Source organism: Nicotiana attenuata, chromosome 1 (assembly GCF_001879085.1).
Source record: "Nicotiana attenuata strain UT chromosome 1, NIATTr2, whole genome shotgun sequence".
NCBI lineage: Eukaryota > Viridiplantae > Streptophyta > Magnoliopsida > Solanales > Solanaceae > Nicotiana > Nicotiana attenuata.
Window position 1 is genome coordinate 20170858 of NC_031989.1, and position 11227 is coordinate 20182084.

The window sequence follows — 11227 nt, forward strand, 5'->3', positions numbered from 1 at the left end:
ATTCCAAGCCTCTGGGAATCCAGTAGAGCACGCCACTAAATGTTCAGTCCTGATGTAGAAGAAGTGCTCGAAAGGGCGAGGTTCAACCTCATCATCCAGCTTCGCAGTCAGGCCCCTCGTCCCGCGAGGGCACGCTCGAATCATGGTACCACGAACCCTCTGGGTAGCGTAGAGGCTAAGCACATGCTGCAGCGTGATCTCCCTACCAGCCAATTCTGCGTATTTGATGAGCATTGCTAACAATTTGTAAAGAGAAGGAGTAAGCTGACCCGGGCATACCCCGTAATAACGACAGAAATCAACCACCAGCATTGGGAGCGGGAGCTTAAACCCCAACTTGAAGGGGTAGGCGTAAAAGACGCAGTATCCCCTACGGTCGGTGTGGACCCTCTCCTCGCTTCTGGCGAGAATGACGTCAGCATAGCCGGGGATGACCCCCTGTCCCCGCAGTCGAGACATCCCAATCTCCCCCATTAATGGGGCTTCATCCACCTGATCCTCCCCACCATCGGCGGTGAAATCAGTCATCGGAACTCCGGGCAGAGGTACTATCTCGTCAACCGATGGAGCTTCACCGGTCTCCACCAGTTCTGCACCGCCCATTGCCGGAAATGGCCCCTCGGTCACCTGTGAGTTAACCGGAAGATCCGTCGGAAGAACGTTTTGGGAAGAAATGCCTGCCATTGTTGATACAATAACGAGAAAGAAACAAAGTTTGGGGGACGAAGACGAAGGTGAAACAGCAGTAAGAAAAGCTTATTCAGAATCTCTCTCAGACAAGCAATGAGAATATGAAAAACTAATGCCTCAGCCTCTATTTATAGGCAACGCAAGTGGCCTTCATGCCCCCCAACAGCCACCATTAACTACATGCCCAACCGCACACCGGTTCGATTCCACAGGAATGTGCGTCATTATGACAGGCTCCATAAAGCAGCCTTGCGATCACCAATCGGCGTCTCGCTCTCAAAATGGTTATAACGACCTATGAATGCCGAGGAGATGCTCCTTGCGCCCTAGAAATTTTTTGACATCGCCAAACACGTATCAAGCGTGCACTCACTCCCCTCGGCCGCACAACGTATGACCCATCCGCCATGGTCGACGGGTATGCACCCAAAACAAACGTAAGGATCAGAGCACAACGAAGCTCGACCTCACTCGAAGTGAGTTAAAAGGTCAAGCGCCTTCGCCAAGGAGGAGAGTTCGACCTCGATCGAATGATGACTTGATAGCACAATAACAGAATACTAATACTCTACAAGGCTAAGGGCCATCGCCAAAGAGAATTCGGCCTCGACCGAAGCAACAGTCGATGGAATCCACTCATCGAGCTCGGCCAAGGCCCGACCTCAATAACCGGAGGGACTAACTGTATGGGTCAGAATCCGACCCCACGATAGTTAACGAAGCTAATCCCGTCTTAAGCTAATTCATGATTAATTAGTGGTACGACCTCTCAGAACTAACGATATTCAACCCGCATCTGATTCGATCAGCGAGGCCATGACCCATCCGCCACCATGAAGGCGAAATCCCAACGTGGTCACGGCCACTTATTGCCAGCTCACGAGGCTCACAACTATAAATACCAAGAGAGGAAACCCTAGAAAGAGGGCTTCTTCTTCACCACTATAGAGAGAGAAAAAAGAGACAACGATACCCAAATTATGGGCAAAAGGAACACCATTGTAAGGCTCTGAACCTCTTCATGGAGAGGCAGACCAAACCAATATTATCAATAAAGGCTTCTAATGTTTCTACCCCTAATCCTGAGTACTTATTTTCGTTTCCTTCATTTGGTCCAACGAATTATTACGGTTTTCTATGATTTTTCCGTGATTTATTTATATTGTTTTATAATCGTAAGGTATGTAATAACTTTTGAGTCAAACACAAAGTATGTTGATGACAATTCTCTCAAGAAACAATGACTTGAAAATCCTAAAAATATCCAAATTCCAACGCGGAATAATTAGGAATAGTAACAATAATTTTCCTAACAATAACAATAATTATAAGAACACAATTGAAGAGCACATGGTTTCTTCACTAAACAGTGGTATAAAGAATACCACCAAAGCCATGCAGAAGAAAACCTTCCAATATAGACAAGTGGAACCAACGTGTCTTCTAAAGAAAGTCTATGTAATAGCACTACCCAAATAATTACCCCTACTAAGCACGACCTTAAACACTTTATTAATAACTCTTCACTCTCCAATAGTACCCAGTCTAACATTCCCACCCCTCAAGAAATCCTCCTAATTAATCATAACCCGCTAGCAAAATCGTCTTATAATACAATTTGCATGCCATTAAATGACCACCCACACGAAGAACACTGGGCAATAACGAATGAACAAATGTCGGACATGATATCTACCAAAGCCATACACGAAGAAAACCTTCGGATGAAAACAAGTGGAACCAACGTGTCTTCTAAAGAAAGTCTATCTAATACTACAACCCAAATAATTACCCCTACTAAGTAAGAGCTTAAACACTTTATTAACAACTCTTCACTCTCCAATAGTACCTACTTTAACGTACCCACCCCACACGAAATCCTTCTAATTAATCATAACCCACCGGCAAAATCTCATAATACAATCTGGATGCCACTAAATGAGCACCCACACGAAGAACACATGGCAATAACGAATGAATAAATGTCGGACATGATATCTAACCAAGATCTTGTTAAAACACTTATGCAACAACCCTCCTCTTCCATGCAAATAGACTCCATCAGTGCAAACCCCGCAATCCCACCATCCAAAGCCATAACTCCTAACCTACATACATTTATATTATACAACCACAGTACTCACTATGCCTCGAGTACCATTCACATTGAGAAGGAGGTACAGACTTGTACAACTCCATCGCCTTCAACGACCATGCCGGATGGACAGTCTTCCATCACTACCACCCCAATTCCCAGCTCAACTAGTGATCTATGCTCGACCACTAAGTCCACCGAACCAACCAACCACAATCTTGGTTGAGCTGGGCTTGATGGTCCATGTGATATCCTTCAACCTATAGATCAATGGGCAGGACTGAGTTCTCATCATCCAATGCACGAATTACCTAGCCCAGCTGATATCAGAAGGAATGCATCTTGCCATGAACAATTACATCAATAAGATGTGGACGCATAACATCCTACAACCACTTGCCCCCCTCGATGAATCAAAACCTGGCCCATAACATGCAACAAATGTGGAATATACAAGGCAACCCCAACATTAATATGCCCCAGAACATTCCTCTCAACTTGCCATTTTTTGCACCAGAGGAAATGTCCATAATGAATCCCATATTCACCAGATGGGTGTACACCAAAATCCAGCCCAACAAGCTCCTTTAACGATCCGGCCGGTCGTTTCGTGAGTTATAGCCCCGTTTCCCCCATTTCTGCTTCCTTTTGTGTTCTTCAGCTATATTTGATCGTATTGTGTTAGTTGGTTCGGGTCCGGAGTAGTTTTGGAGTAAATTGAGATACTTAGTCTCTTTTGTGAAGGCTTAAGTTGGGAAAGTTGACCGGATATTGAATTATGTGTAAACGACCTCGGATTTAAATTTTGATGGTTCCGTTAGCTCTGCTAGGTGATTTTCAACTTAGGAGCATATCCGAAATGTGATTTGGAGGTTTGTGGTAGAATTATGCATGAATTGGCGAAAGTTGGAAATTTGAGGATTTTGATCAACTATGAAAAATTTGATATCAGGGTCGAAATGGAAGTACGGAAGTTCGAGTAGGTTCGTAGTGTCATTTATGACATGTGTGTAATATTTGGGATCATTGGGACGTGATTTGATAGGTTTCGGCGTCATTTGTGTAATTTTGAAATTTAGATGTTCTTAGGCTTGAATCTGAGGGTAATTTGGTATTTTGATTTTTTTTGAGTGATTCGAAGGTTCGAATAAGTTTGAATGATGTTATGGAATGTGTTGGTATGTTAGGTTGAGGTCCCGAGGGCCTCGGGTGAGTTTCGGATGATTGAAGGATCAATTTTTTGCTTTAGAAGTTGGCAGGTTTTCTGGTGTGATGTTGCAGAGATTTCCTTCATCGCGTTCGGGAGAGGGCTCTCGCAGTCGTGTAAGGCATTGGAGAAGGGTAGATGAGTTGTTCTTCGCGTTTGCGAAGTACTTCCCGTGTTTGCAAAGGTGTAGGAAAGTAAGGCTACGCGTTCGCAACCCGGTCATCGCGTTCGCGTAGAGTCAAATGTCATTGGAGCTTCAGGCATATAAGCCTACGCGTTCGTGAGGAGCGTTCCATGTTCGCGTATGGTCAACCGGCATAGGCTTCGCGTTCGCGAAGGAGGAATTCCAGGTCAGTGGCAGTTTGTGCTTCGCGACGCGAGGGCACTACCGCGTTCGCGAAGAGTAAAATCTGGGTAGGCAGTGTTATATTCAAAATCGAGGGTTTGAGCCTATTTTTCATAGTTTGAGCTAGAGACAACGGAATTGGGTGATTTTTGAAGGGCATTATAGAGAGGTAATTGGGTTAAGTGTTCTTCACTTGATTTTGGTTAGATTCCATGATTGTACCTTGATTTTTATCATCTAAATTGGGAATTGGGGTGTAAAACTGGGGGAAAATGGAAGAGAATTGGAGAGATGATTTTGGGTTTATGAATGGCCATTTGATGTTGGATTTCGATGAATTTGGTATGGGTCGACTTGTGAGTGAATGGGCTTTCTAGTTTTGTGATTTTTGTCGGATTCTGAGACGTGGGCTCGGGGGCCGGATTTGAGTCGATTTCGAGATTTTTGTCTAAATTGATAGTTTTTCTTGTGTAATTCATTTCCATTAGCGCATATTGATGGTATTGTACTGATTGTGAATATATTCGGAGCATTTGGAGGTCGAGTCGAGGGGCAGGAGCATCGCGGAGTAGAGATTTGATTGGCTTGAGGTATGTAACGATTGTAAATCTAGTCCTGAGGGTATGAAACCCCGGATTTCGCATCGTTTTTACTATTTTGAGGTGACGCACATGCTAGGTGACGGGCGTGTGGGCATGCACCGTTGGGGATTATGACTTGGTCTGTCCTGTAGCAACTATAAAGTTGCGTATTTGGTTGAAACTATATAATACTTATGTGTTACGGAAAGAGTTTTTGTAAACTGGGCTGAATGCCATGTTTGGGCCTTGTGCCAGAGCTGTATGGACCCTTATGAGCCTTTTTCTTACTATCCTCTCACTGTCTTTGATTGAAAATCTATACTCAGTCATGTTAAATTTATTGATTTCATAACTCAGTCTTTATGACTCTATTTTGATGTATATAATGTTTTTTTGGGCTTAGTACCCTGTTTTTATTGAGAGCCCGAGTGGCTTGAGAGGTTTAGGACTGACTGAGGCCGAGGGCCTGATTGTGTGGACATTTATGGGATCGAGCTGCACACCGCAGCATGTTTTGATATAGGCCGAGGGCTTGATTGATTTATGCCACGAGTTGGCTTGTTATATCGCATGGGCTGAAGGAGCCCCTCCGAAGTCTGCACACCCTCAGTGAGCGTAGGTACCTATTGAGTGCGAGTGCCGAGTGCTGAGTGCTGAGTGACTGGGAGGCATGAGTGATGGTGAGGTATGCCCGGCTGTATACGAGGGACTGCGAGGTTTGCCGAGGGGTTGTTTATGAGTGTGCCCTATGGGCGGTTTATGATTTCATTATTTTTTTTGCTCACCTTTGCATTGAGCCTTTGTTGAAAACTGTTGAAAAATATCTTTAAATGGTTTTTACTAGAATTGGGTTTAAACGATATGATTTGATTCAAACCCTGATTTTAAAAGCCCGTTGAATTTTACTGTGATTTCATGATGTGGACTTTAAATGCTTTATTGCGCGTCACTACTTCTCAGCCTTTATTTACTTTGGTTACCCTGCACCTTGTGTGCAGATCCGGGTGTATTAGGACCCGGTAGCGGCTGTTGACTATTCCAGCTGCAGATCTTCTCGGAGTTGGCAAGGTAGTTGCTGGCGATCATAGCCCTGCTCTTCACCCTCTTATATTTCTATAGTTGTTTGTAGTTATTTTCCATACTGTGTTAGTCTCAGTATTTTCTGGCAAATTGTAGTAGATGCTCATGATTGGTGACACCCCGATATCGGGCTTTTCTTTCCGCACTTTAGTTATTTAGAATTTCTTTATGAAGTTTTATTATTAAATAGTTCGAATTTATCTTTGAAAAGAAAATATCGTGTTGTTATTGGTAAAGAGTCGGCTTGCCTAGTACCACGATAGGCGCCATCACGACGTGGTTGTTTGAGTCGTGACAAGTTGGTATCAGAGCCTAGGTTACATAGGTCTCACGGGTCATAAGCCGGTTTAGTAGAGTCTTGCGGATTGGTACGGAGACGTTTGTACTTATCTTCGAGAGGCTGCAGAACCTTTCGGAAAATCTTCACATTCTTGAATTCTTGTCGTGCGAATCGTTGATTCTGGTAACTAAACTTTTGTTATTCTATTCTTTAGATGGTGAGGACACGTGCTACCGGTCAGGACAGACAGCCACCAGTACCACCAATTGTGGCCGCGAGAGGCCGAGGTCGCGGTCGAGACCGTGGTAGGGGCAGGGGTGGAGCCCGTACAGCAGCTAGGGTAGCACCTACAAATCCACTAGCCGCCCTAGTTCATGATCAGGTCCTAGTTGTGGATGCTCCAGCAGGACCAGCCCAGGCACCGACTGTGCCTATTGTTATCCCAGGTCTTCAGGAGACCTTATCCCAGATTCTGACCGTGAGCATCAGTCTTGCTCAAGCGATCGCTATTTCTACCACAGCAGCTACTTCCCAGGACGGGGGAGGCACTCAGACTCCCGCTGCCCGTACACTCGAGCAGGTTTTTCAGGGACTTCAGACACCGGAGGCACCACCAGCCCAGCCGGTTGTACCTGCTATGGATTATGTGGTTCCAGTCATGCCTGATGACAAGCAGCATAGAATTAGAGAGGTTTGGTAGACTTCAGCCTCCGACTTTAAGTGGTACAGAGGGCGAGGATGCCCAAGATTTCTTGGACAAGTGTCAGAGGATTCTCCGTATAGCTGGTATTTTGGAGACCAGTGGGGTCTCGTTCACTACCTTTCAGTTCTCGGGAGCTACCTTTACTTGGTGGGAGGCTTATGAGAGGCGTAGGTCGGTTGGTGCAGCGCCCCTTACCTGGGAGCAGTTCTCTGTTATCTTTTTGGAGAAGTATGTGCCGCAGTCCCGTAGAGAGGAGCTGCATATGCAGTTCGAGCAGTTGCGTCAGGACGATGTGACTGTGACGCAGTACGAGATGAGATTTTCTGAGTTGGCCCGTCATGCTATTTTGTTAGTTCCCAGAGATAGGAAGAGGATCGGGAGATTTGTTGATGGCCTCACATATCAGCTGCAGATTCTTATGATGAGGGAGAGGGTGTTTGGTGCTTATTTTGAGGAGGTTGTTGATATTGCTCGGGACATAGAGTCGATTCGCGTCAGGAGCGAATGGAGAGGGAGGCCAAGAGGCCTCGTGGATCTGGTAGTTTTGGTGGTGCTCCTCATGGGGGTTAGTTCCAGCACGGCAGAGGCCGTCCATTCAGACATGCTCAATTAGCTCGCCCAATTGACCGTGGTGCATCATCGGGCCATGGTTATCACAGTTCTCATTAGGGCCATTCATCACTTAGTGCCCTTCTAGCCTAGAGTTCATCCTGTGCTCTATCAGTTTAGGGCTCCTCCACGCTAGGTTCTTCTACAGTTATCCTGGTGCTATGGGTTCCCTTCAGTCCCCGCCACCAGCATTAGGGGGTTGTTTTGAGTGTGGGGAGTTTGGGCATATGTGGAGGCAGTGTCCTCATCGTCAGGGGGGTCCACCTCAGCAGAGGAGTCAGCCTTCGGCTTTAGCACCAGTTACTTCACCACTTGCCCAGGCAGCTAGGGGTGGGGGTCAATTAGCTAGTGGTCGCCATAGAGGGGGAGAGCGATCAGGTGGTGGTCAGGACCGTTTCTATGCACTCCCAGCCAGACCAGATGCTATTGCTTCAGATGCTGTGATCATAGGTATTATCTCAGTTTGCCACAAGGATGCCTCTGTATTATTTGATCCTGGTTCCACTTTTTCTTATGTGTCATCATGTTTTGCTTATTATTTGGATACGCCCCCGCGAGTCTCTTATTTTATCTGTTCGTGTATCTACTCCGGTGGGTGATACTATTATTGTGGACCGCATATATCGGTCTTGTGTGGTGACTATTGGGGGTTTGGAGACCCGAGTAGACCTTTTGCTGCTTAGTATGGTTGATTTTGATATGATATTGGGCATGGATTGGATGTCTCCGTATTATGCTATTCTGGACTGTCACGCTAAGACGGTGAAGTTGGCTATGCCGGGGGTGCCACGATTGAGTGGCGAGGTTCGTCGGATTATGTTCCCAGTAGAGTGATTTCGTTGTTGAAAGCCCAGTGGATAGCTGGAAAGGGTTGTCTTTCTTATTTGGCCTTTGCTAGGGATGTCAGTGCAGAGACTCCCACTATTGTTTCATTTCTGGTGGTGAGAGATTTTCCGGATGTGTTTCCTGCAGACCTGCCGGGCATGCCATCGGACAGGGATATTGATTGCGGTATTGATTTAGTGCTGGGCACTCAGCCCATTTCTATTCTGCCATATCGCATGGCACCAGCGGAGTTATAGGAATTGAAGGATCAGCTTCAGGAACTCCTCGATAAAGGGTTTATTCGGCCTAGTATGTCACCCTGGGGTGCACCTGTTCTATTTGTGAAGAAGAAAGATGGCACGATGAGAATGTGCATTGACTACAGGTAGTTGAACAAAGTCACAATAAAGAACAAGTATCCTTTGCCTCGTATTGATGATTTATTTGACCAGCTTCAGGGAGCGAGGGTGTTCTCCAAGATTGATCTCAGGTCAGGGTATCACCTGTTGAAGATTAAGGACTCGGACATTCTTAAGACAGCTTTAGAGACCCGATATGGTCATTTTGAGTTCCTTGTGATGTCTTTTGGGCTGACCAATGCCCCAACAACGTTCATGCATTTGATGAAAAGTGTGTTTTGGCCTTATCTCGACTCATTTGTTAATGTATTGCGTAGCCAGGAGGAGCACGCTGAGCATTTGAGAGTTGTATTGCAGCGGTTAAGGGAGGAGAAGCTTTATGCTAAGTTGTCCAAGTGTGAGTTTTGGCTCGATTCAGTTGCGTTCTTGGGGCACGTGGTGTCCATTGAGGTATTAAGGTTGATCCAAAGAAGATAGAGGCGGTTCAGAGTTGGCCCAGACCGTCCTCAGCCACAGAGATTCGTAGCTTTCCAGGTTTGGCGAGTTATTACCGTCGGTTCGTTCAGGGATTTTCATCTATTGCATCACCCTTGACCAAATTGACCCAAAAGGGTGCTCCTTTCAAGAGGTCGGATGAGTGTGAGGCGAACTTTCCAAAGCTCAAGACCGCCTTGACCACAACCCCAATGTTAGTTTTACCATCAGCTTCAGGATCTAATACGGTATATTGTGATGCTTATCGGGTCAGCATTGGGTGTGTGTTGATGCAGGAGGGTAGAGTGATTGCTTATGCTTCTCGTCAGTTGAAGCCCCATGAGAAGAACTACCCTATTCATGATTTTGAGTTGGCTGCCATTGTTCACGCGTTGAAGATTTTGAGACATTATCTCTATGGTGTGTCTTGTGAGGTGTTTACTGATCATCGTAGCCTCCAGCACTTGTTCAAACAGAAGGATCTCAATTTGAGGCAATGGAGATGGTTGGAGCTGCTAAAGGACTATGATATTACTATTTTATACCATCGGGGAAGGCCAATGTAGTGACCGATGCCTTGAGTAGGAAGGCAGTGAGTATAGACAGTCTCGTATTTATTCCTGTTGGGGAGAGACCTCTAACAGTTGATATTTAGGACTTGGCCAATCGGTTTGTGAGATTGGATATTTCGGAGCCCAGTCGGGTCCTAGCTTATGTGGTTTCTCGGTCTTCCTAACTTGATCGTGTCAAAGAGCTCCAGTATGATGATCCTCATTTGCTTGTCCTCAAGAACAAGGTTCTACATGATGATGCTAGAGTGTGACTATTGGTGATGATGGGGTATTAAAGATGCAGGGCCGGATATGTGTGCCCAATGTAGATGGAATTCGGGAGTTGATTCTAGAGAAGGCCCAAAGCTCGCGTTATCCACCCATCCGGGTGCCATGAAGATGTACCAGAATTTGAGACAACACTATTGGTGGAGGAGAATGAAGAAAGATATAGTGGGGTTTGTAGCTCGGTGTCTCAATTGTCAGCAGGTGAAATATGAGCATCAGAGACTGGGTGGCTTGCTTCAGCAGATAGAGATTCCAGAGTGGAAGTTGGAGCAAATCACCATGGATTTTGTAGTTGGACTCCCACAGACTTCCAAAAAATTCAATGCTATATGGGTGATTGTGGATAGGCTGACCAAGTCCGCGCACTTCATTCCTGTGTGTACTACCTATTCTTCAGAGCGGTTATGTCAAGACCCAAACCGATGGACCGCGACGGGTACTCGGTACCTTACTTAACTGAGTACCAACATAACATATCTTTCTTTTTGTACTTTCACTGGCAAATAGGCCAAACGGGCCGTCATGGGATAACCGGAATAGACATGGGGGAATACTCAATATAAGACGACCCAACCTAATATAAAAAAAATTATACATGTGACGTACGGGCCTATAAGGCCAACATGATTATTTATAAACTCAAAACATAGGCCAGCAAGGCCATACAAGCATCCGTATACATGACATCTGTCTACAAGCCTCTAAGAATACATACTTATCACAAAGGTCAGGACAGGGCCCCGCCATACCAAACAATACGCGTCTAAATCATACTAACCAAGCAAGCAACTCAGGAGCAAATGGAGCGCACATCTTCCACTGAGCTGATAGCCTACTTGGAGGACTCTCGATCTGTCTATCAAGACCTGCGGGCATGAAACGCAGCGTCCCCCGGCAAATGGGACATCAATACGAATAATGTACCGAGTATGTAAGGCACATAAATAAGTGCATAAAAGACATGGAAGAAGTATAGAGTAAATGACTCAACCTGTAAGTTTGGATAACTCTTTAAATCATGAAATACTTATCTTATAGTGTCATGCATATGTGTATGAATGTCATGTCATGCATAGGTACATGTGTTCATATCATCATCAAGTCTTTGAGGGCATCCCATCATATTATCTCAGCCACTG